This window comes from Zingiber officinale, chromosome 11B (assembly GCF_018446385.1).
Source record: "Zingiber officinale cultivar Zhangliang chromosome 11B, Zo_v1.1, whole genome shotgun sequence".
Lineage (NCBI taxonomy): Eukaryota > Viridiplantae > Streptophyta > Magnoliopsida > Zingiberales > Zingiberaceae > Zingiber > Zingiber officinale.
In genome coordinates, this window is record NC_056007.1 from 49,569,571 (window position 1) to 49,590,853 (window position 21,283).

The following is a 21,283-nucleotide window of genomic DNA, read 5'->3' on the forward strand; positions in this document are numbered from 1 at the left end:
GATCCTCACCATTTGGAGGTTACACCCTTATTTTATTTCACATCTTATAATTGTGTTAACTAACAGCACATTAGGGAGAGCCCTCCTCAACCCCGAGGCCTTTAGACGACTAATCAAGTGGACTACGGAGTTGAACGAATTTGATATACAATACCCCTAGATCAGTGATCAATATACTAGCCTTAATTAATTTTGTGACTAAAATATATAACGTCAAGCCAGAGGCAACTTAGTGTCGGTACCCTAAGGTAGTTTTGATGTAATCAAACAAGTTAAGTTAGGTCCTGTTGTGTTTAACCCTGTGTCTAAGTGTGCAAGAACTTAGGAGCATAGGAAGTCGAGCAAAAGACGTAGCTAGCGAGAAGGACAGCACGGGAGAGAGCTGACGGGCTCGGTGCGTTTGAGGGATGAGGTGCTACTGAAGAGTACACCGACAGGCGAGAAGGCAGCGTGCGCTGTTTTCGACGGACGAGAAGCCAGAGCAGAAGATTGCTCGAGGAGAAAAAGACATAGCAGTCCAAGGGATAAAAAGTTGTAGAAGAGTACGCTAGCGGATGAGAAGGAAGCAAGCAATGATTTTGAGGGACGAGAAGCCGGAGTGAAAGTTTGCTCGAGAAGGTCAGAAGTTGGGTTCGGGTGAGCCCTATTCCGGATGGTCAAAATCACCCAAGCGAGTGGAGCTGGAGTGGAAGACCTGGACTGATGCAAGCAGAACTAGAGCAGGAGATAGGGACCAAAAATCAGTAAAAGCTTATTTTTGGCCCCCGGGTGCTCGGACCAGACCGAGGCACCCAGACCTAGTCAGGACACTCGGACCAATCCGGGGCACCCAGATTCGTGCCCCCGAAACCCAATTCTTAGCCAATTCAATGTGGCATCTGAATGTTGCGTCAGGGATAAAATTTTATCCCATTCCAGGTGCCTAGAACCCATCCAGGTGCCCGAGCAGGGCTATATAAATAGCCCTACTCCCAGAAGCTAACAAGAATAAGAATTACAAAGTAAAAACACTTGTGCTTGAGTTTGTTTGAGTTTATCTTTCAGATTCTGTGCGTTTATTGATGTAAGAGGCATCTCCGCCCAGAGGAGATTTTTAGTGTGCTTTTTTATCTGCCTTGGATAACAAACTCCACAGTTTTTGTGCAGGAGCTATTCAACCCTCTCCCCTCTAGCCAGTCGCTAAGGGACCTAATAAGTGGTATCAGAGCCAGTTCACTTCAGGAGGACTAACCACCAATCGAAGCACCGAATTGATGGTCGGAGCTAGCATATACCCAACAGTATTTGAGGGGGAGTTTACTTTTTGGAAACGTCGGATGGAGGTATATTTTAAAACCAATTTTAATATTTCACTAACAATTAAGAAACAAAAGCAAAGAAGGAAAAGAAATTGAGAAGCATCGATGGACTGAAAAGCAACGCAATGACTTCATGGCTAACGGTAAAGCTGAGTTCCACCTTCTGAGCGTTTTGCGTACCCAGGATGTCGAAAGAATCGGCAATTATGAGAATGCAAAAGAACTTTGGAAAAAGTTCTTAAAGCTTTATGAAGAACAAAAAAGTAGCCAAATCCAACTCCTCGATGAACTCTAAGTCATAATTAGAAGTAGAAAATGAGGAAATTGCTAAACTGCTCTTATACCCGAGTACTTACCTGAATATAAAGAAAGTTCTTTAGAAATGAGCATTGAGAGCATCATTGAAGGGGAAGCAACGTCGGAGGAAAGTAGCTAAACAGGGGGTGTTAGTATTACCCCTAATACCAATTATGAGATGATTGTAAAGGTCTCCTTTTGTATGAATAGTCTTAGACCAGAAGTCACTACAGTTCCCTACATAAGGAGTTGTATACTTTAGTATTGTCAAATGTCACCCATAGTAAGGTGGACTATAAAGTCAATCACTGGGTATACAATAAATTATGCGGAGGGATGTGTGTGATGTAGATGGGATCTATCCCTTCCATATGACGGAAGTGATATCTATGGGTCCCTTGATTAGTAGGACACAAGAATGCATGACCATGCTTAAATAAATCAATATGTGATATTGATCTTATTTAATTGAGTGTGTCTACTTAGATATCAAGAAACATAAAGATTGATAAGAGGATGACACGGTCAATGCCTCATTGATCAATCTAGATATCGAGGATATAAGGATTGAGTCATACAAGATAATAGCCACAGAAAGGTTAAGTCGAATTTCGATATTCTCGTCACTTGGGTAGCAATGATTCCTTGCTAGATGGAACTCATTGCTTATGTATTTAAATATTGATTTGGATAAATTGCCAACGTTAGGAGAACATATTGGGTCACACACAAAGAACAAGTCAATGGAGATGGATTCATATGATAAATCATTGGATTAAGTCTAATTCAAATTGGACTCATTGAGTAAGACTCAATTAAATCCAACTATTGGATTGAGTCCAATTCAAATTAGACTCATTGAATTAATTGGATTAATGATTAATGAGTTGGACTCATTATATGATTTCATGAATTAATTAATGAATAATGAGTTCTACTCATTATATGATTTCATGAAATTTGAATTCATGAAGAAAGAGGAGTGTACAACTTGAGTTACTCATGCATTGGATGCATTGGATGAAGAGTGAACAATTTGAATTACTCATTCATTGCATGCATTGGATGTATTGAATTCATTGGATGAAGAGTGAACCATTTGAATTGCACATGCATTGGATTCATTGGATGAACACAAATATTAATGTCAATCAAGAAAATTGACATTAAGGCATGAGGCAACTTCATGAATCTATAAAAAGGGGTTTTTGGATTCATTTTCATGATGAGTTTTTAGTGCTCTAGCTCTGCTTCCTCCTCCTCTCTTCCACTTGGTCGAAACCTCCAAGAAAGGTTGCTAGCATAATCTTTGGTTGTTTCATTCTCCACCTTGTGAGTTTTGAGACAAATGAGACTTGTTCGTGTGGATACCATAGAGGCGCGACCAATTGATCGCGTTAAGATCCGCATCTAAAAAACGTTGGATTCGGGATTGCGAAGGCACACAACAAAGGTATAACTTTCTCATGTAGATAGTTAATACTTAGTATATGGTTTCCTTTTGCATGGATCTATTGGAAAGGAATTAGATGTTTTTCGTGTTTAGTGCCCTAGTTCCTTACAGGGGGAGCATCAGAAGTCAACAAGGTAAGTCAGGTACAGTCTCTACCTCCTGAACAATTATTTAATTTGATAAAAAATATTGTCGAAAGATTCTTGTAAATAAAAAACAAAAAATAAAATTATTAATAGAGAATAATGAGTTAAAATGAACTCTAGCAATAACTTCTCGATTATAGGATTTTGACAAACTAAAAATAGAAAATGAAATGTTAAAGGAATAAATACAAACTTTAAAAATTTATACATCTTCAAGATTCTCTGCTTCGAACTTTAGAAATTACTATAGACTAAAATGGAAATTTAAATAACACAATTATAAAATTAAAAAAAAACTTAAAATTTTCTTATTAATCCTGTAGAAAGGAATTTATTTTGCATTTCCATGATCATGCTTGTATTTTTTTGCAATTGATTTTTTTCACAAAATTCATTTTGAGTTTAATTATTGTTTGAAATAAATTTGATCATAAATTTTTTGAGAAATAGGAATTGAATATTCATCTATAGAAAAATCTCATTTATTTACATTTGAATTTTTTTATTCAAAATTTTTAATTCTTTCGCAAGAGTTATCCCTTCTAACTAAGAACACTTTTGTAAAATATTTTTTTTTGAGTTATTTATCTAAATATATTTTCTTAAATAGAATTTTTGAAATTATAAATCTTGAAAATGTATTTTCTTCTATCAAAATGCATACTCTATTTTTCAAAAAATATTTCAAGATTTCCAAAATTATTAAAGGCTTTCAATTTCGATTTTTTTTTCTCTTAGACTTGTGTTTAAGATTCACCAATGTTTTTTTAAAGTCATTTTAACCTTATAAATTCATAATTTTATTTGTTAAACGACTTAAAATTCTTGACGAGTTACCCTTAGATTTTTTAAGTACCCCACTTTCTTATGTGATCAAAAGAGAAGAAGGGAAGATTAAGTCTAGGGGGAGGTAGTTTAAACTTTTTCAAATTTTTACATTTTAATTACAAATTTATTACTTTTACTTTATGTTGGTTTACCCTAACTTAACTTGGGTTGCTCACATCAAAAATGAGGAGATTGTTGGTACCCCAAGGTAGTTTTGATGTGATCAAACAAGTTAAGTTAGGTCATATAATGTTTAACCCTGTGTCTAAGTGTGTAGGAACTTAGGAGCATAGGAAGCCGAGCGAAAGACGCAACTAGTGAGAAGGACGGCACAGGAGAGAGCCGACGGGCTCATTGCGTCTGAGGGACAAGGTGCTATGGAAGAGTACACCGGTAGACGAGAAGGGAGTGTGCAGTGTTTCAGAGGTACGAGAAGCTGGAGTGGAAAATTGCTCAAGAAGCAAAAGACGCAGCTGTTCGAGGGATGAAAAGCTGTGCAAGAGTATACTTGCGGACGAAAAGGAAGTAAGTAGTGATTCCGAGGGACGAGAAGCCGGAGCGAAAGTTTGCTCGAGAAGGTTGGAAGTTGGGTTCGGGTAATCCCTATTTCGGTTGACTAAAATAACCCAAGCGAGCAGAGCCAAAGCGGAAGACCCGGACCGATACGAGCGGAACCGGAGTAGGAGACCGGGACCAAAAATCAACAAAAGCTAATTTTTGGCCCCAGGACACCCGGACCAGACCGTAGCGCCCGGACCTAGTCAAGGCACCCAGATGAGTCTGAGGTGCCCAGATTGGGGGTGCCATGACCAATCCGGGGCAACCGAAACCCAATTCTTAACTAATTCGACGTGGCGTTTGAATGTTGCATTAGGGATAAAATTTTATCCCATTCTAGATACCTGGAACCATTACAGGTGCCTCGAGCAGGGCTATATAAGTAGCCTTACTCCCATAATCTAACAAGATTAAGAATTACAAAGTAACAACACTTTTCTTGAGTTTATCTGAGTTTAACTTTCTGATTCTGTGCGTTCATTGCTATAAGAGGCTTCTCCACCTAGAGGAGATTTTTAGTACGCTTTTTCATCTGCCTTAGATTAATAACCTCCCTAGTTATTACCAACTAAATCTGTTGAGCCTCGTCTTTTTAGTTTATTATTATTTCTATGTTTATGTAAATGTTTTAATTAAGTTATAAGTTTGATAAAGGTCTTTTATTTTATTTTTGTGTAGGGGCTATTGAACCCCCTCTAACCGACCACAAAGGGTCCTAACACTTAGAAGGTCTACATAGACAGATCATCCTCTCAATATGGCAGTAAAGTGGGCATACTTCTGTTATCACCACGTGAAGATAGAATGTACTAGTCTGTTTAGCTGGATTGTCGGGCTACAAATAATGAGACAGAATATGAAACTCTTCTCGTCAGTCTACAGATAGCCAGGCATATGGGAGACACAAGGGTTCTTATCCAGTCAGATTCTCAACTAGCAGCTCAATAACTCTCAGGTACTTTCATTATAAATAATGTCAAACTGAAATTATATGCCGAGGCTTTAAAAATTAAATGAATGATTCCAAGAGGTGATCGTGGAAAAGATCCCCTACACAAACAATCAATATGCAGATGAGTTGGACAAGCTAGCAAGTTCTTTAAGTGACATAATGCTGGATAAGCCAATCGAGAAGGTGATGTTAGTGGCTAAAATCGAGAGAGTTGCTGAAATAGGAGCACCAAGTGATTGCAGAACACCTTTGATTGATTTTATCTGATCGGGTAATGTGCTAGCTGGCCGAGAGCAGGCTTGGTTGATAAAAAGGAGGGCTAGGCGGTTTTCATTAATAAGGGATCACTTATACAAGAGAGCTTTTTCAAGGCCATTGCTCAAGTGTAAGGAACTAGGGCACTAAACACGCGAAAGCGCAGCGGTAAACATCTAGTTCCTTTCCAGAAGATCCATGCGAAAGGAAATCAAATACTAACACTACAAGAAAATTGGGATTCTACAACACTTAAAAGACAACATTTTTTTTTAAAAAGCGTTGTCTTTTTTTTTTAACAACGCTTTTAGTGAAAAGCGTTGTCTATTTCATTATTTTCTTATTAATAGACAATGTTTTTTTAAAAACCGTTGTCTATTAGTGATTTTTATGGGTCAAAGACAACGTTTCTTAAAAAGTGTTGTCTATAAGAATTTTTTTAGTCTCTATGACAACGATTTTTAAAAAGCGTTGTCTATTGTCAAGCCCTCATCTAAATCTAGATTAATATGAACCGTTGGATCAAGTAAAGGGTAGAAAAACTTTAGATTGAATTCGGCACCCACTTATCTCCCGAACCACTATCACCCGAAACTCCCCTCTCCGTCCAACTTTGTGACGGGATCTCCTCTAGGGTTTGCACAGATCTGGGAAGATCACTATCGCTCGGCCCTCTCCTCAGCTCTCCTCGCCTCTCTATACGCCTTCTTCGTCACCCTCTCTGTCATTTCCTCTGGCGTATGAGAGCTTCGTGCGGCTATCGATGGCGCCGGCTGTGCCTGATCCCATGGCAGTCGCACTGTACTCTTTGTCAATGAGATCCACCAGTTCTCCAAGTTCCAGTAAGACTCCTTCCTCCCTGCCATCGAAGATGGTTCCATTATTCTCATTGGTGGCACCACCGAGAGAACCCTAATCTCATTTTCCAATTGTCTGAAATTTTCTCGCCAGCGACGCTATCGCAGCCTCGAAAACTCGCGTCCTCGCGAGCTCTGTAGTTCACGGGATCGCGAGTGTTGCTGCCTGCCGCTCGCGAGTGTTGCTGCTTGCTGCTAGCGATGTACAGATTTCTATGGCAACTTTCTTTCTAACTTTAGGATCCATGGTATTCCCAATTTTGAATGTGCTACATAGTATCTTTGAAACACAATTTTTTTTCCTGTCTTACTTTTAATAGAACTAAAGTCATAATTTGGTTGAGTTTGTAAAGGTTGACGTTGCTAAGGAAAACTACAGGAAATATCAATGTTTCCCTCAATTCACCAATGAATGGTGAAGTAAATGTGTCTCTAGATATTTTACAAAATTATGATAAATTGTCTAGGGTTGAAACAAGGCCAAAAGGAAATTTCTTTGATTCCTCAACCTGCTCTTATTGAGTGCTTATTGGGTCATGATGAAATGTAGAAGTATCTATTACTCGTTTTGCATGCTAAATATTTGTCTTATATGTGTATGCAAACTTGCACTCTAAATTGACTCATGGGCTTTCTTAATGTAGTTGAATTGAGAGCATCAAAATATTAATCATCAAACATGGATCTACAATGATAGTATATGAAAGCTGGACATAAAAATGAGTCAAAAAATATAGCAGATCCAAGGATCTACAAAAGCTGGACATACGAAAGTTGGACATGGATCTACTTCTGGCTCTACTGAAGTAGTGATCAATCCTCTTATTAAAATGAACAAGAAAACATTTAGCAGATCCAAGGTATCCAAGAGCAGTAAGTTGAAGCTAAGTACTTTTGTTGCCCACAACTGTAAATTTAGTAAAAACTTAGGGGGCATTTGGTACGCGCGTTTTCCATTTTCATTTTCTGGAAAATGCGCGTTTTCTGGAAAATGGTGTTTGGTTTGTGTTTTCCGTGCGCATTTTCTAAAAATTGGCTATCAGTTTCTAGAAAAACAGAGAATGACAAAAAGTCATTTTCTGTTTTCTAGAAAACGCGCGTTTTCCAGAAAATGAAAATGAAAACGGTGCAAACCAAATGCACCCTTATTTTTTTTAATTTTCTAATTATGATGGTGGCATGCAGCATGAATTATTTGATATTATGAAATGAGTTCATGAACCACAATTGCTTTAGCAATTATACCTACTAAAGCATTAAGTATCCATAAATTCACATCTCCTCTTTTATCCTCCATATAAGTGTGTTCAATAGTGATGTGGATGCAGAGGAATCATTCCTGTAAGGGTATGATTATATATGAAAATCTGGTTAGACCATGGGATTAACAAGAGCCAAGAGATGTTTATGGAAGTTGCATTATTTTATTAGGCTGTTCTGGCTGTTAGGCAAATTTATGAAGTTCAATAATGCTATAGTTGTTGATACATTCATTGGACTTGAAATTTTATACAACTCATCGTTTATCAAACTAAGATGGACTTTGTAGTGATCTAATATGACACATTCTCAAGATGACAGAAACTTTATTTTGTTTGTGACAGCTTCTTTTGGTCGACTGCTTTCTTGCTTGCAAATTTGCAATTTGTTTCTTAAGATGCAACATGTTGTTCAGCAGTGATTTTCTCAATGCCAGGTATGACCACCAATCTGATGACTACTAACTCAATAAATCAATATTAATTGGATCATTGATTGACCATTAATTATTTTATTTATGAGTAGTTTAAATTCAATATAAAGAGTTTTGTTAGTTAGGTGGCAAAGCATAATAAATCTAGTCATTGTCAAGTGACTCAGTCATACCCCATCAAGTTTTTCAATTGGACCTAAATCCTAATCACCTGCTGAACTAGTCCATAAGTCCTATTGATATCATATATTTTTTAAATTCAATTAAAAAAATACTTATTTATAGATGAATTTTTTAAAGTAGACTTTTGGAATTCTTTAGTTTACTTCCATGTACTAAACTGGAACAAATTAACTCTAGGGGTACTATTTCGCATGAGTTAGCTTAACATTTTGCTGCAATGTTTGAGTAGCAATCTCCATGTCTTATAAAATGGTCAATGAAAATGATAGAGAATCTTGAATTAGTATTCTGTATCTAATTTTCCATTTACCACTAATCATGAAAATAATCTCGCTAATCATGCAAAAATTAGTGCTATAGTCATGATGATATCATATTTTGGTCACCATCCAACATATATGTGATTCTTGATTCTCTTGTTGGTAGTTGCCGATATGATAGCTCTTTAGGTGATTGATTTATCTCACTTTCATAAAAAAAAGTCAAGTTTTCTTTATCACTGGGAATTCTTTTTCATCATCATCTAACTTCACCATCAGGGCTCTTTACCAAACGATTTATCAATCTACTTAAACATGCACAAGATGACACTCTTGACTTGAATAAAGCTGCAGAAACACTAGAGGTGAAGTATATGTTGTTTGCATAATTCTTCTTCTTTTATACATAATTAGAATTTTACATGTAGGTGCAAAAGAGGCAGATTTATGGCATCACTAATGTGCTTGAAGGGATAGGATTTATGCCAATGCTGCAGGTATGACTCATCATTGCTTTCTTGGCAAAATCAAATAAACCCATTTTAAATATTCATGTTTTGAGTAAGTTGCTGTTAAATTTTTTGCTGATATACAAGATCATCAAAGTTTGCCTAATATTTTCATCCCATTAAACAGAAGTTGAAAACCTAGTCTCACAAGAATGTCAGTTGGATGAGTGCATCAGGTTTGGTTCCAATACTGAATGTAGCTTCAATCTACTGATGCCTAACATGCTACAATATGCATAGTGTGCAGAAATGTTCTAGTTTTAAAGCAGAATGCAAGAAAGTATGAGTGTGTTCACTGAAGAAGAAAGTAATCAAAAGTATGTTATTTTTTCTTGCATTTGCCCACATATGTTGCTAACATCTACAAATGAAATAAATGTTCTGTTACTTGTAAAATTTCAGGCCGCTTTACCTGACCAAAGATGACATCAAAAGCAACAACTATATGTTATGTGGCACTGCATCCGAACCTCTGGGGTGTGACTGAGAAGTACTTCAACGAAGAACTATCAAGAAAGCTTTAAACGAGAAGATGGTTAAAGTCAATGATTAAAGAACATTTAAGTCAAGAGGATAAGTAGTATTTATCAAGATCCTTTAAGTTCATGCAATAAGATGTAGTCAATAGAAGTAGTTTTGAGTGCCTTCTAATTAAAATTTCTTTGTATGCAAGTAATTATGTTTATTATAGAAGTGTAAGAATGATAATTTGTATATTTATCTTGGTTGTTTATTTAATAATATGTTGTTGATTGAAGTAGATTTGTTTTCATTTATTTATTATTTGTGTTTGGTATTAAAAGATAATAGTTTAAAACCTCTTGTCCTTTGCTAAGAAAGACAACGCTTTTTTATACATTGTGAAAGTTATGTCTTTGCTAAAAAAAGACAACGTTTTTTCTACGTAGTCCTTAAAAAAGACAACACTTTTTATGCGTTGTCTTTAAAAAAGACAATGTTTTTTATGTGTTGTCTTTGCAAAAACCGACAACGCTTTTAAAGCGTTGCAAAAAGCGTTGTCTTTGCTATAAACGACAACGCTTTAAAAGCGTTGTCGTTGAGCCGACTTTTAACAGCAGTGCCTTTAACAATGCTTTTTCAGACACAAAGACAACGCTTTAAAAGCGTTGTCTATTAGCTTTTTTCTTGTAGTGTAAGTACTAATTTTCTACATGAGAAAGTTATACCTTTGTTGTGTGCCCTTCTGTTGACTCTCCGCAAGTGTATCGAAATGTCGTAAGTAATAATAAAAGATATCATATCCACAGGGACAGGAATAACCACTAAAGATGTCTAACGCGAGTTAGCTAAACAACTAATTAATTGATTCACAAAAGCAAAGAGTATCTATGAAAAGTAAAACATAGAAACAAAAGAATAAGAAACAAGAATAAGGGCAATGATAAGGGATGTTCTAGGAGTTTTAGTTTCTTTGTAAGGTTATCAAATGTAAATGATCTATCAAATCTTATTCCTCAATTGTCCATTATTTGTAGAAGGTTGCCGGTTCTCTCTTGCAATAGACAACCGGCCTAGGACTAATATCTATACCTAAATGTGATCAATTAGGTATGAATCTATGTTGTCCTTACACGGGCTTGTTCCTGTGACGAGCGTCCCTCGGATAATCAACATAGGAATTCACAATTCGTCAACCGCATAAAGATACAATGATTAATGCATACTATCTATCTTACACCCTTGAATAACCCTATTTCACCTTCAAGATCATCCCTCAAACGTCCTTACACGGGTATGTTTGTCACGTACGTCCCTTGGAAAATCGAATGAGGAATTACCTCTACAAGATCCACATGATATCCAAACATTCAATCAAACATGGTAATTAAGCCCTAATCACAACAATCCACACAAGAAAGAATGGATACAAATAGGGAAAAATCATAGAAATTGGAAATTGACATATCTACAAGAGTTTTACATCAAATCATCTTTACAATTACTCCCTCCATCCTAGAACAAAGAAATCTACTCCATAAAATGGGGAAAGAAATCCGAAGAGAAGAAGATTACAAGCATTCTTGATCCTAAATCCAAGAATAGAAAGAAAGAAAGCTTATCTATGATGAAGAACCGTCTCCGGATCTGATCCACAATCTTGGGGTCGAAGCATTGAAGATCAACCCTTGAATCGCCGAAAAATCCCTCAAAAATGGTGGAGGAACGCCCAAATCTTGATTTCCCCCAAAAAGGGAGAAGATTCTCCTTTAATTCATGAAGGAGGCCTTATATAGAGGGGAGGTTTGGGCGCCACACGGCCCCGAGGCATGGTCGTGTGAGGTTCACATGGCCAAGGTCACTCCCTTCTCTGTCTACCTTAAACGGACGTGTGTGATACATGGTCGTGACATGCTTCTTCCACAACTCCCTTTGCATGGTCGTGTAGATCTACACAGCCTACACTGCCTCTACCTCTGGAAACGTTGTACGGTCATTTGGTGCACACGGCCAGGGCCTTCTTGGTCTCTGGAAACCTTGCACGGCGGTGTGGTGTACACGGCCGAGGCTTCTTTTGGCTCAAATCTGGCACGCCCGTGTGAGGTTCACATGGCCGAAGCTACTTCCTTTTCTACTGCAACCATATGACCAAGGATCTCCACACGGACTGGGCAACCCCCATGGCAGGGCGGTGTGAGGTTCAGGTACAGCGCCTTCCTCTCTAGCTTCGCTTGTAGATTGGGCCTCGAACATGAATCCTTCACCAAATTCGACCCCTCTATTCAGAAAATGCACAAAAGCAGATCTCCGAATAAAAAGAGTAAATATGCTGAAAGGAAAGCTAGAAGTACGAAAATGCATAGATAAAGCATGCTCAATGTATGTGAATGTGTGTCAAAACATACTAAACAAGAGTATACAATCTAAACACATCACACCCCAGACTTAAACCTTTGCTTGTCCTTAAGAAAATGCTGCAATCTAAATTCATATGTTTTACAATGCTCTCATATCCCTAATGCATTTTCCTAACTCTATCAAAAAATTTCATTAACAAGCATGATCATGGAAACAAGTTAAGTATGGCTCAAGTATCAGTCTCTTGTGTACAGTGCAAGGTAACTCAAAACTCTTCAAGTTTCAATCTATGTCCTAGTCAAGTCGTCATCATATTTGAATTCCTAATATTTTTGGTAATAGACAAGTAACCAGTGAAAGACACTTACTTGCCACACACTTGGTTCATATTTCTCAATCAACCCAAGGTCTCAAAGGCGTGCTCAATCTCAAGAGAAGCTAAGCGGTCATTTCCCCAGTAACCTAACTCGGTCTCAAAGGGGTGACTTGCTAGATTCCACTCATGACAACTATTTTTTATATCCCTTATTCAATTTGTTTTTCTATTTTTTTCACTTTTTTTTAAGTATATGCATTGTGTAAAACTTATTTACAAATGTACTTTTAGCACAATTGTTGGGATATTTTGATTCTTTCAAATGAGCTTACATGATTTGAGCCACATCCAGTAACCAAAATGAAGTTTGAGAAATCACCATGGAAACATTGTGAAAGTGATGTCTTTGCTAAGAAAGACAACGCTTTTTTAAACATTGTGAAAGTGATGTCTTTGCTAAAAAAAGACAACGTTTTTTCTACGTTGTCTTTAAAAAAGACAACACTTTTTATGCGTTGTCTTTAAAAAAGACAACATTTTTTATGTGTTGTCTTTGCAAAAACCGACAACTCTTTTAAAGCGTTGCAAAAAGCGTTGTCTTTGCTATAAACGACAACGCTTTAAAAGCGTTGTCGTTGAGCTGACTTTTAACAGCAGTGCCTTTAACAACGCTTTTTCAGACACAAAGACAACGCTTTAAAAGCGTTGTCTATTAGCTTTTTTCTTGTAGTGTAAGTACTAATTTTCTACATGAGAAAGTTATACCTTTATTGTGTGCCCTTCTGTTGACTCTCCGAAAGTGTATCGAAATGTCATAAGTAATAATAAAAGATATCATATCCACAGGGACAGGAATAATCACTAAAGATGTCTTAACGCGAGTTAGCTAAACAACTAATTAATTGATTCACAAAAGCAAAGTGTATCTATGAAAAGTTAAAACATAGAAACAAAAGAATAAGAAACAAGAATAAGGGCAATGATAAGGGATGTTCTAAGAGTTTTAGTTTCTTTGTAAGGTTATCAAATGTAAATGATCTATCAAATCTTATTCCTCAATTGTCCATTATTTGTAGAAGGTTGCCGGTTCTCTCTTGCTGTAGACAACCGGCCAAGGACTAAAATCTATACCTAAATGTGATCAATTAGGTATGAATCTATGTTGTCCTTACACGGGCTTGTTCCTGTCACGAACGTCTCTCGGATAATCAACATAGGAATTCACAATTCATCAACCGCATAAAGATACAATGATTAATGCATACTATCTATCTTACACCCTTGAATAACCCTATTTCACCTTCGAGATCATCCCTCAAACGTCCTTACACGGGTATGTTTATCACGTACGTCCCTTGGAAAATCGAATGAGGAATTACCTCTACAAGATCCACAAGATATCCAAACATTCAATCAAACATGGTAATTAAGCCCTAATCACAACAATCCACACAAGAAAGAATGGATACAAATAGGGAAAAATCATAGAAATTGGAAATTGACATATCTACAAGAGTTTACATCAAATCATCCTTACAATTACTCCCTCCATCCTAGAACAAAGAAATCTACTCCATAAAATGGGGAAAGAAATCCGAAGAGAAGAAGATTACAAGCATTCTTGATCCTAAATCCAAGAATAGGAAGAAAGAAAGCTTATCTATGATGAAGAACCGTCTCCGGATCCGATCCACAATCTTGGAGTCGAAGCATTGAAGATCCACCCTTGAATCGCCAAAAAATCCCTCAAAAATGGTGGAGGAACGCCCAAATCTTGATTTCCCCCAAAAAGGGAGAAGATTCTCCTTTAATTCATGAAGGAGGCCTTATATAGAGGGGAGGTTTGGGCGCCACACGGCCCCGAGGCATGGTCGTGTGAGGTTCACATGGCCAAGGTCACTCCCTTCTCTATCTACCTTAAACGGTCGTGTGTGATACAAGGTCGTGACATGCTTCTTCCACAACTCCCTTTGCATGGTCGTGTAGATCTACACAGCCTACACTGCCTCTGCCTCACGAAACGTTGTACGGTCGTTTGGTGCACATGGCCAGGGCCTTCTTGGTCTCTGGAAACCTTGCACGACCGTGTGGTGTACACGGCCGAGGCTTCTTTTGGCTCAAATCTTGGCACGCCCGTGTGAGGTTCACATGGCCGAAGCCACTTCCTTTTCTACTGCAACCATATGACCAAGGATCTCCACACGGACTGGGCAACCCCCATGGCAGGGCCGTGTGAGATTCAGGTACAGCGCCTTCCTCTCTAGCTTCGCTAGTAGATTGGGCCTTGAACATGAATCCTTCACCAAATTCGACCCCTGTATATAGAAAATGTACAAAAGCAGATCTCCGAATAAAAAGAGTAAATATGCTGAAAGGAAAGCTAGAAGTACGAATATGCATAGATAAAGCATGCTCAATGTATGTGAATGTGTGTCAAAACATGCTAAACAAGAGTATACAATCTAAACACATCACACCCCAGACTTAAACCTTTGCTTGTCCTCAAGAAAATGCTACAATCTAAATTCATATGTTTTACAAAGCTCTCATATCCCTAATGCATTTTCCTAACTCTATCAAAAAATTTCATTAACAAGCATGATCATGGAAACAAGTTAAGTATGGCTCAAGTATAAGTCTCTTGTGTACAGTGCAAGGTAACTCAAAACTCTTCAAGTTTCAATCTATGTCCAAGTCAAGTCGTCATCATATTTGAATTCCTAATGTTTTTGGTGATAGACAAGTAACCAGTGATAGACACTTACTTGCCACACACTTGGTTCATATTTCTCAATCAACCCAAGGTCTCAAAGGCGTGCTCAATCTCAAGAGAAGCTAAGCGGTCATTTCCCCAGTAACCTAACTCGGTCTCAAAGGGGTGACTTGCTAGACTCCACTCATGACAACTATTTTTTATATCCCTTATTCAATTTGTTTTTCTATTTTTTCACTTTTTTTTAAGTATTTGCATTGTGTAAAACTTATTTACAAATGTACTTTTAGCACAATTGTTGGGATATTTTGATTCTTTCAAATGAGCTTACATGATTTGAGCCACATCTAGTAACCAAAATGAAGTTTGAGAAATCACCATGGAAACATAGTACTAAACAAACAAGATGAATCATGACTATTTCAATCATATCAACCGTTCAAGCATCAAGTAGAAGTGAAGTGAAGATAAGATTCTTAAGGTCAAGCCAAAACTAAAACTCATCTCCATAAGATACTTAGCTTATTTCATGCTACTTAAGATAGAGAAAAGAGGTACATTAAGTATACTACTAGCATCATTTGAACATCATGAATCTAGATAATGAATGTGCTAACATTTTAACTTGAAGACAAGAAAGCATATAAGTGAAGTTTTGATGTTCTCAAGATGTATACCACAAAGTTTTCAAAAGATAGTCAAGTGACTATTAAAAATCAAGCAATCAAAGGAAAAACAAATGCAAAACAAAAACTAAACATGTAGAAAACAAGCTAAAACTGAGAACTAATGCATAAAGAAAAAGAAAAATGCGAAGAAAAATCTAAAAATTCAGGTCAGGTTATTAACACCCCCCAGACTTAAACTTTTCATCGTCTTGATGAAATCAATATGGTGGAGGTGGACGAGGGAAAGGAGTCCTAGGCCTACGAGGTTGGCCAATGGGAAAACTAGGAAAACCAAGAGTTTTGCTCAAGATTATATGATACTTAAACAAAGCATCAACTTGTTGGCTAGTGACACTCATGCTCTGCATAAAATCTCTCATTCTAGCTGGATCAATATCATAGTCCTGGATGAATTCAGCCACTTGACCTTGAAAATTCCTCGTGAATTGAAAGTGATTTTCTACTTCTCTAAACTAATCATTCGATAAAGAGAAACGACCTTCCAACATTGCTCGTTGGGCATTTTGCTTCTAATGAAGTGAGTCTAGAGATGCACGAAAATCTAAAAAGTCAAATCTGGAGGGACCCGTACCATAAGCAAAAGAATGCCTAACAGGATCTGGATGACCGGAGGGCTGCGGGTATCCAGATGTCGAGGGCTAAATGTGTGGCTCTGTATCTCCGGATATGGAAGGAACATTCTCGAGGTCTAAATCAGTGATTACCCAATTAGCTGGGTTGCGAACTGAAGTTCGATTAGGACAAGGAAGAGGTAAAGGAAAACCATTCCTCCTAGGAAGTGCAAAACCATTCTCATCCTGAACAATCATTTTCATTGCAAGACATGCATCCATGTCGATCATATCATTGCCATGAATAACTTCCAACCCATCTAAATCAAGCTCCAAGTTAATGGCTATTTGAATAATCAAACCACCAAGAACAATTGATCTCACAGATGCCCTCGCAGCTCTTACTAAGGTTTGTAAAAAATGAAAACCAGAATCAAAATCAACCTTATGTAACATAGCCCATAGAGAATAAAGTTCTACTTTCTTAACGACTCCATCACTTTCCCCTCTATCAAAAATAGTTTTGCTCATGACTCAATGTAGATATCTAAAAACAGGGTTTTGCATGTGAGAAGCTTTGGCACTAGAGGGCTCCTAGGGTTGATCTAATCCGATGATCGAACTCCAAAAATTGTTCCAATTAAACCTAAAATCAAACCTCCAAGAGCTACCGGAAGACAATCAAAAATAAGTGTTAAAGTCACTAAATGTCCATTGAAATTCTTGACTCATTAATTTAAAAGTTATCTTGCCAATATAATCATCCTCACTGGAAAAATGGACATCTAGTGAACTTAGAAACTCCAAAACAAGGTGAGGATAAGTAGGTAGATGTGTGTACAAAATATCACTCCAATCTAAGAACCCAATCATCCAATCTATATCATCTCTAATTCCAATCATATCTAAAATGGTTGGGTCCATATACCTAGTACACACGATCTTTCTATTGACATGAATTGCAAATCTAGTTATTTGATCATCATTTATAAACACGATATTGAATTCATTATCATTACCTTCGTCACGTGAGGTCCTCTTTCCTTTGCCTTTCACCGGTTGTTTCCCTTTATCTTTGGTTGGCTCCTTCCCTTTGTCTCCACTAGATCCACCACCCCCCTTGTGAAGTCTCTTTAGAAGGTTGGACATATTGTCAAGTTTGAGTGGGGAAGGGTATTGTTTGTGATTAGAGAAGCTAGATCTTCAAGAATAAGATCTTAGGGATATGAAAGTGGAGATCTTGAGTCTAGGAGAAAAGAAAAATCTAGATCAAGATGAAGTTTATGGAAAAGAAAGAGTTTTAGACCTAGATCTGAGAAGATTTGGAGAAAAGGTTGAAGAAGAAAGGAGTCTTGGAGAGAAGAGGGTGTTGAGATGAGGGGGTGTGTGGTGGACACGACTTAAATCTGGCCGTGTATAGGAGACACGGCCTGAACAGTTTTCTCCACACGGGTCGTGTAGATCTACACAACCCCTCCCTTCTCCCTCTCGGGTTGACTCACACAGTCGTGGCAATTGGCACGGCCATAACCTTCTTCTCTTCGGCTATCCTTACACGACCTTTTTTGGGGCACGGCTTCACCCATTTCTTCCTCTGGAATTAGCACACGTCCAGTGCATGCTTCTGTACTGGTTTCTTCACACGGTCGTGTGTGAGACACGGCCAAGAAGCTTTCCTCCTCTGGAGCCTTCACACAGCCGTGCCTGGGACACGACCATGCACCTTTTCTTCTCTGGGGACTCTACATAGCTGTGTCATGTAGACACGGCCAAAGCATATCCCTTCTCTACAGCATATGCCTAGCCATGTATGTTGGTGCGGGAAGCATCCGAGGATCGAACCTAAGTTTTGATAATGGCAAAGGATTCAAAGTTATGGTGCTTTGTTGTCTAACAGCTTTTACTGAGTGTTTCAGGAAAGTCCTAACTGCAGTTAGGCAAGGCAAAACCATAGGGGGTGGTAACCCTAGGTCATAGGGGGTGGTAACCCTATGAGGAAAGTCTTGGCAGGTCGATGGCTTCAGGCAAAAGTCCTAGGGGGTGGTAACCCTAGGTGAAAAGTCCTGGTGTCGCGAACCAGGTGAAAGTCTGAACTGGCCGGTGAAGCGGATGTTCAGCAGAAAGTCCGGAAGCATCGAGTGCCGAGCAAAAGTCCAGTCGATCTGGAGGATCGTACTGGAGTAGGTGAGGACGCGTTCCCCGTAGAGGGAACAATAGGCGTCGGGTCGACCTAGGGTTTCCGGTAGGAAACCCGAAGTCAGACTCGGACAGTCCGGAGATTGTCTACACTTTATTTATCATGTGTACTGTGCTAACTTTGTTTTGCAGGGTATGTGTTTCGGACTAACACATTTTCAGGAACAAAGGAGCAAGTTACAACTCGGATGAACAGTGTCCGAGGCGCCTCCATGGAGCTTGGAGGCGCCTCGGGTTCGAGCCAGGAAAAGGCCAGCGCAGCAGACTGGAGGCGCCTTGAATGGAGCTCAAGGCGCCTTGGACCGGAGGTTGAAGGCACCTTGGATAGGCTGAAGGCGCCTTGAACCAGATAGAGTTCGACCAGGTCAGTGCTGATCCACGCGGGTGACTCGGCTCGTTCAAGGCGCCTTGATGAACAGTATAAGGCGCCTTGAACCTTCTTTATAAGGGGTCTCGACCAGCAGCTCTCAATAACTTCTTCCAAGCGATCTTTTTGCTACAAGCTGCTCACGAGACGATCCCGAAGTGCTGCTACGAGACACCGACGACCCGGAGCTCCGAAATCTTCAGATTACGATATTGTCGTCGATATAACTGTACTTTTTCATTATACTTAACTGTAATACTTGTACTCTTGTCGAGCTTATAGTTGTTGCCCACGGAAAACGATCAAGGATCGCGGGCCTTCGAGTAGGAGTCGTCACAGGCTCCGAACGAAGTAAATTCCCTTGTCTTTCTGTGTGTTTGTTTCTTTCCGCTGCGTTAATTACTCTACGAACATTTTACGATTCCGATAATCGAACAAATAGCCGCGAGCGCTATTCACCCCCCCTCTAGCGCGTCTTATTGGTGCAACCACCTTTCAAAACAAATTTTTCGCAGTTTTTTTTCGTTTTCGGAGGCGAATTAGAATTTAGCCTTATAACTATATTCTAATTTCTGTTTCCCTCGAATCGACTTTTGCTCGAAGTAGGTGCAACACCACTCAAGCTCGTTTTTATTATTCTTTATTCCAGCACTACTAATCCAAGACTTAGTCTTGGAACATATTCTGTTGTCTTCTTTTGTTACATATTATAAATGGCCCAACAAGAGGGTTTCAGCACTGTACGCCCCCCGCCATTCTCCGGAGAGGATTTTACAATTCGAAACGTGGATGATCATAAAGACGGGACTGAAACTGCCAATCGATGACGACGGCAAAACAACACCCTGCGAGAAGTGGGACGCTTCTTTAATAAAAAAGGTTGAAGCCAACGCCAAAGCTACCTGCACCCTCCAGTGTGGTCTTACCAAAGAAGAACTCAACAGAGTTGGCCCGTTCTCTTCTGCAAAGGAGCTCTGGGAAAAGCTAATCGAACTCCACGAAGGCACTGACGACACCAAGGTAAGTAAAAGAGATCTTTTACTTAATAAATTATATAATCTAAAAATGCAGGAAGGCGAAACGGTGAGTTCTCTTCACGCGAGAATACAAGACATCCTTAACTCTCTTCACGGAATTGGCCAGAAGATAGAAAATCGGGACGTAATAAGGTATGCCCTAAACTCGTTTCCAAGGAATACATTGTGGGCATCAATGGTAGATGCCTACAAAGTTTCCAAGGATTTATCTTCTTTAAAACTAGATGAACTTTTTAGTGAATTTGAACTTCATGAGCAGACTAATGCACAGCCTACCGAGAAAGGTATTGCGTTGGTTGCAGGTACAAGCCGAACCCGGGAACCGAGACCACGACGGAGAACCGAACCAGCATCGGAAGCTGAACCAGACTCTGATGATGAAGAAGGTGACATTACAACCGAGCTGGTAAATCTCGTGAAGAAGCTCTACAAGACGAAAGGATTCGACAAAAGAGATCTAAAGAAGGCAGTGAAATCAAAGGAAGGCCCACAAAATACAAAGATGAAGTTTGAAGTTACATGCTACGGGTGTAACCAAAAAGGGCACATCAAAACCAACTGCCCTAACCTGAAGGAGATCAAAAAGCAAAGAAGGAAAAAGGTCCTTAAGGCAACATGGGACGAATCTTCATCAGAGGACGACGACGACGAGCTCGAACAAACGAGTCTACTAGCATTAATGGCCCGGGACCAAGTCGTCGAATACGGATGCGAGAGCGAGTCTGAGGCAGAGTCCGAGCAAAGCCACGGATCCGTATCCATTTCCGAAGGACCAGACCCCGCTGTAAGTATCTCCCGGTTGAACATTTTAGTTAGCTATTTATTGCGCAAATTAGCTAAGTCAAACCTAAAAGTTAAGTCACTTCTAAAGGAAGTAAGTGTCCTTAAAGAAGTGGCTAACACCAAACCCATACCTGACCAGAGTCAGACTGAATTTCCGACTCAAGTTCAAAAACTTTAGGAAGAAAATTCAAGTTTAACAAATAAGGTTAAAGATTTAGAAAATACCTTAGAACGGTTTACTTTGGGCTCCAAGAATTTGGACTTGATTCTTGGGACACAAAGAGCCGTCTACAACAGAACTGGGTTGGGATACAAAAGTAAATATAGATCTTATTTATCACTAATAAACAAACAAAGTATTAAATCAGTCCAAGCATGGGTCTCCAAGTCTAACTTGGTCAATCAAGTTGGACTTGGCCAATACTGGGTTCCGAAGGATCAAATATACTACCTCGATAGACCATATCGAGGCCATGATCCAGGGGGAGCAAAAAGAAAAACAATCCTAAAAATTTAAAATTCAAA

The 21,283-nt window shown here is 38.8% G+C and overlaps 1 long non-coding RNA gene across 1 annotated transcript; it reads left to right on the top strand.

The window, feature by feature from the left end:
- The first annotated feature begins 9,127 nt into the window (after window positions 1-9,127).
- On the top strand, window positions 9,128-9,763 carry LOC122034903. Its single transcript, XR_006126819.1, has 4 exons — window positions 9,128-9,277; window positions 9,417-9,465; window positions 9,530-9,606; window positions 9,692-9,763. It is a non-coding gene; the product is annotated as an uncharacterized LOC122034903 (long non-coding RNA).
- Window positions 9,764-21,283: the final 11,520 nt, after the last annotated feature.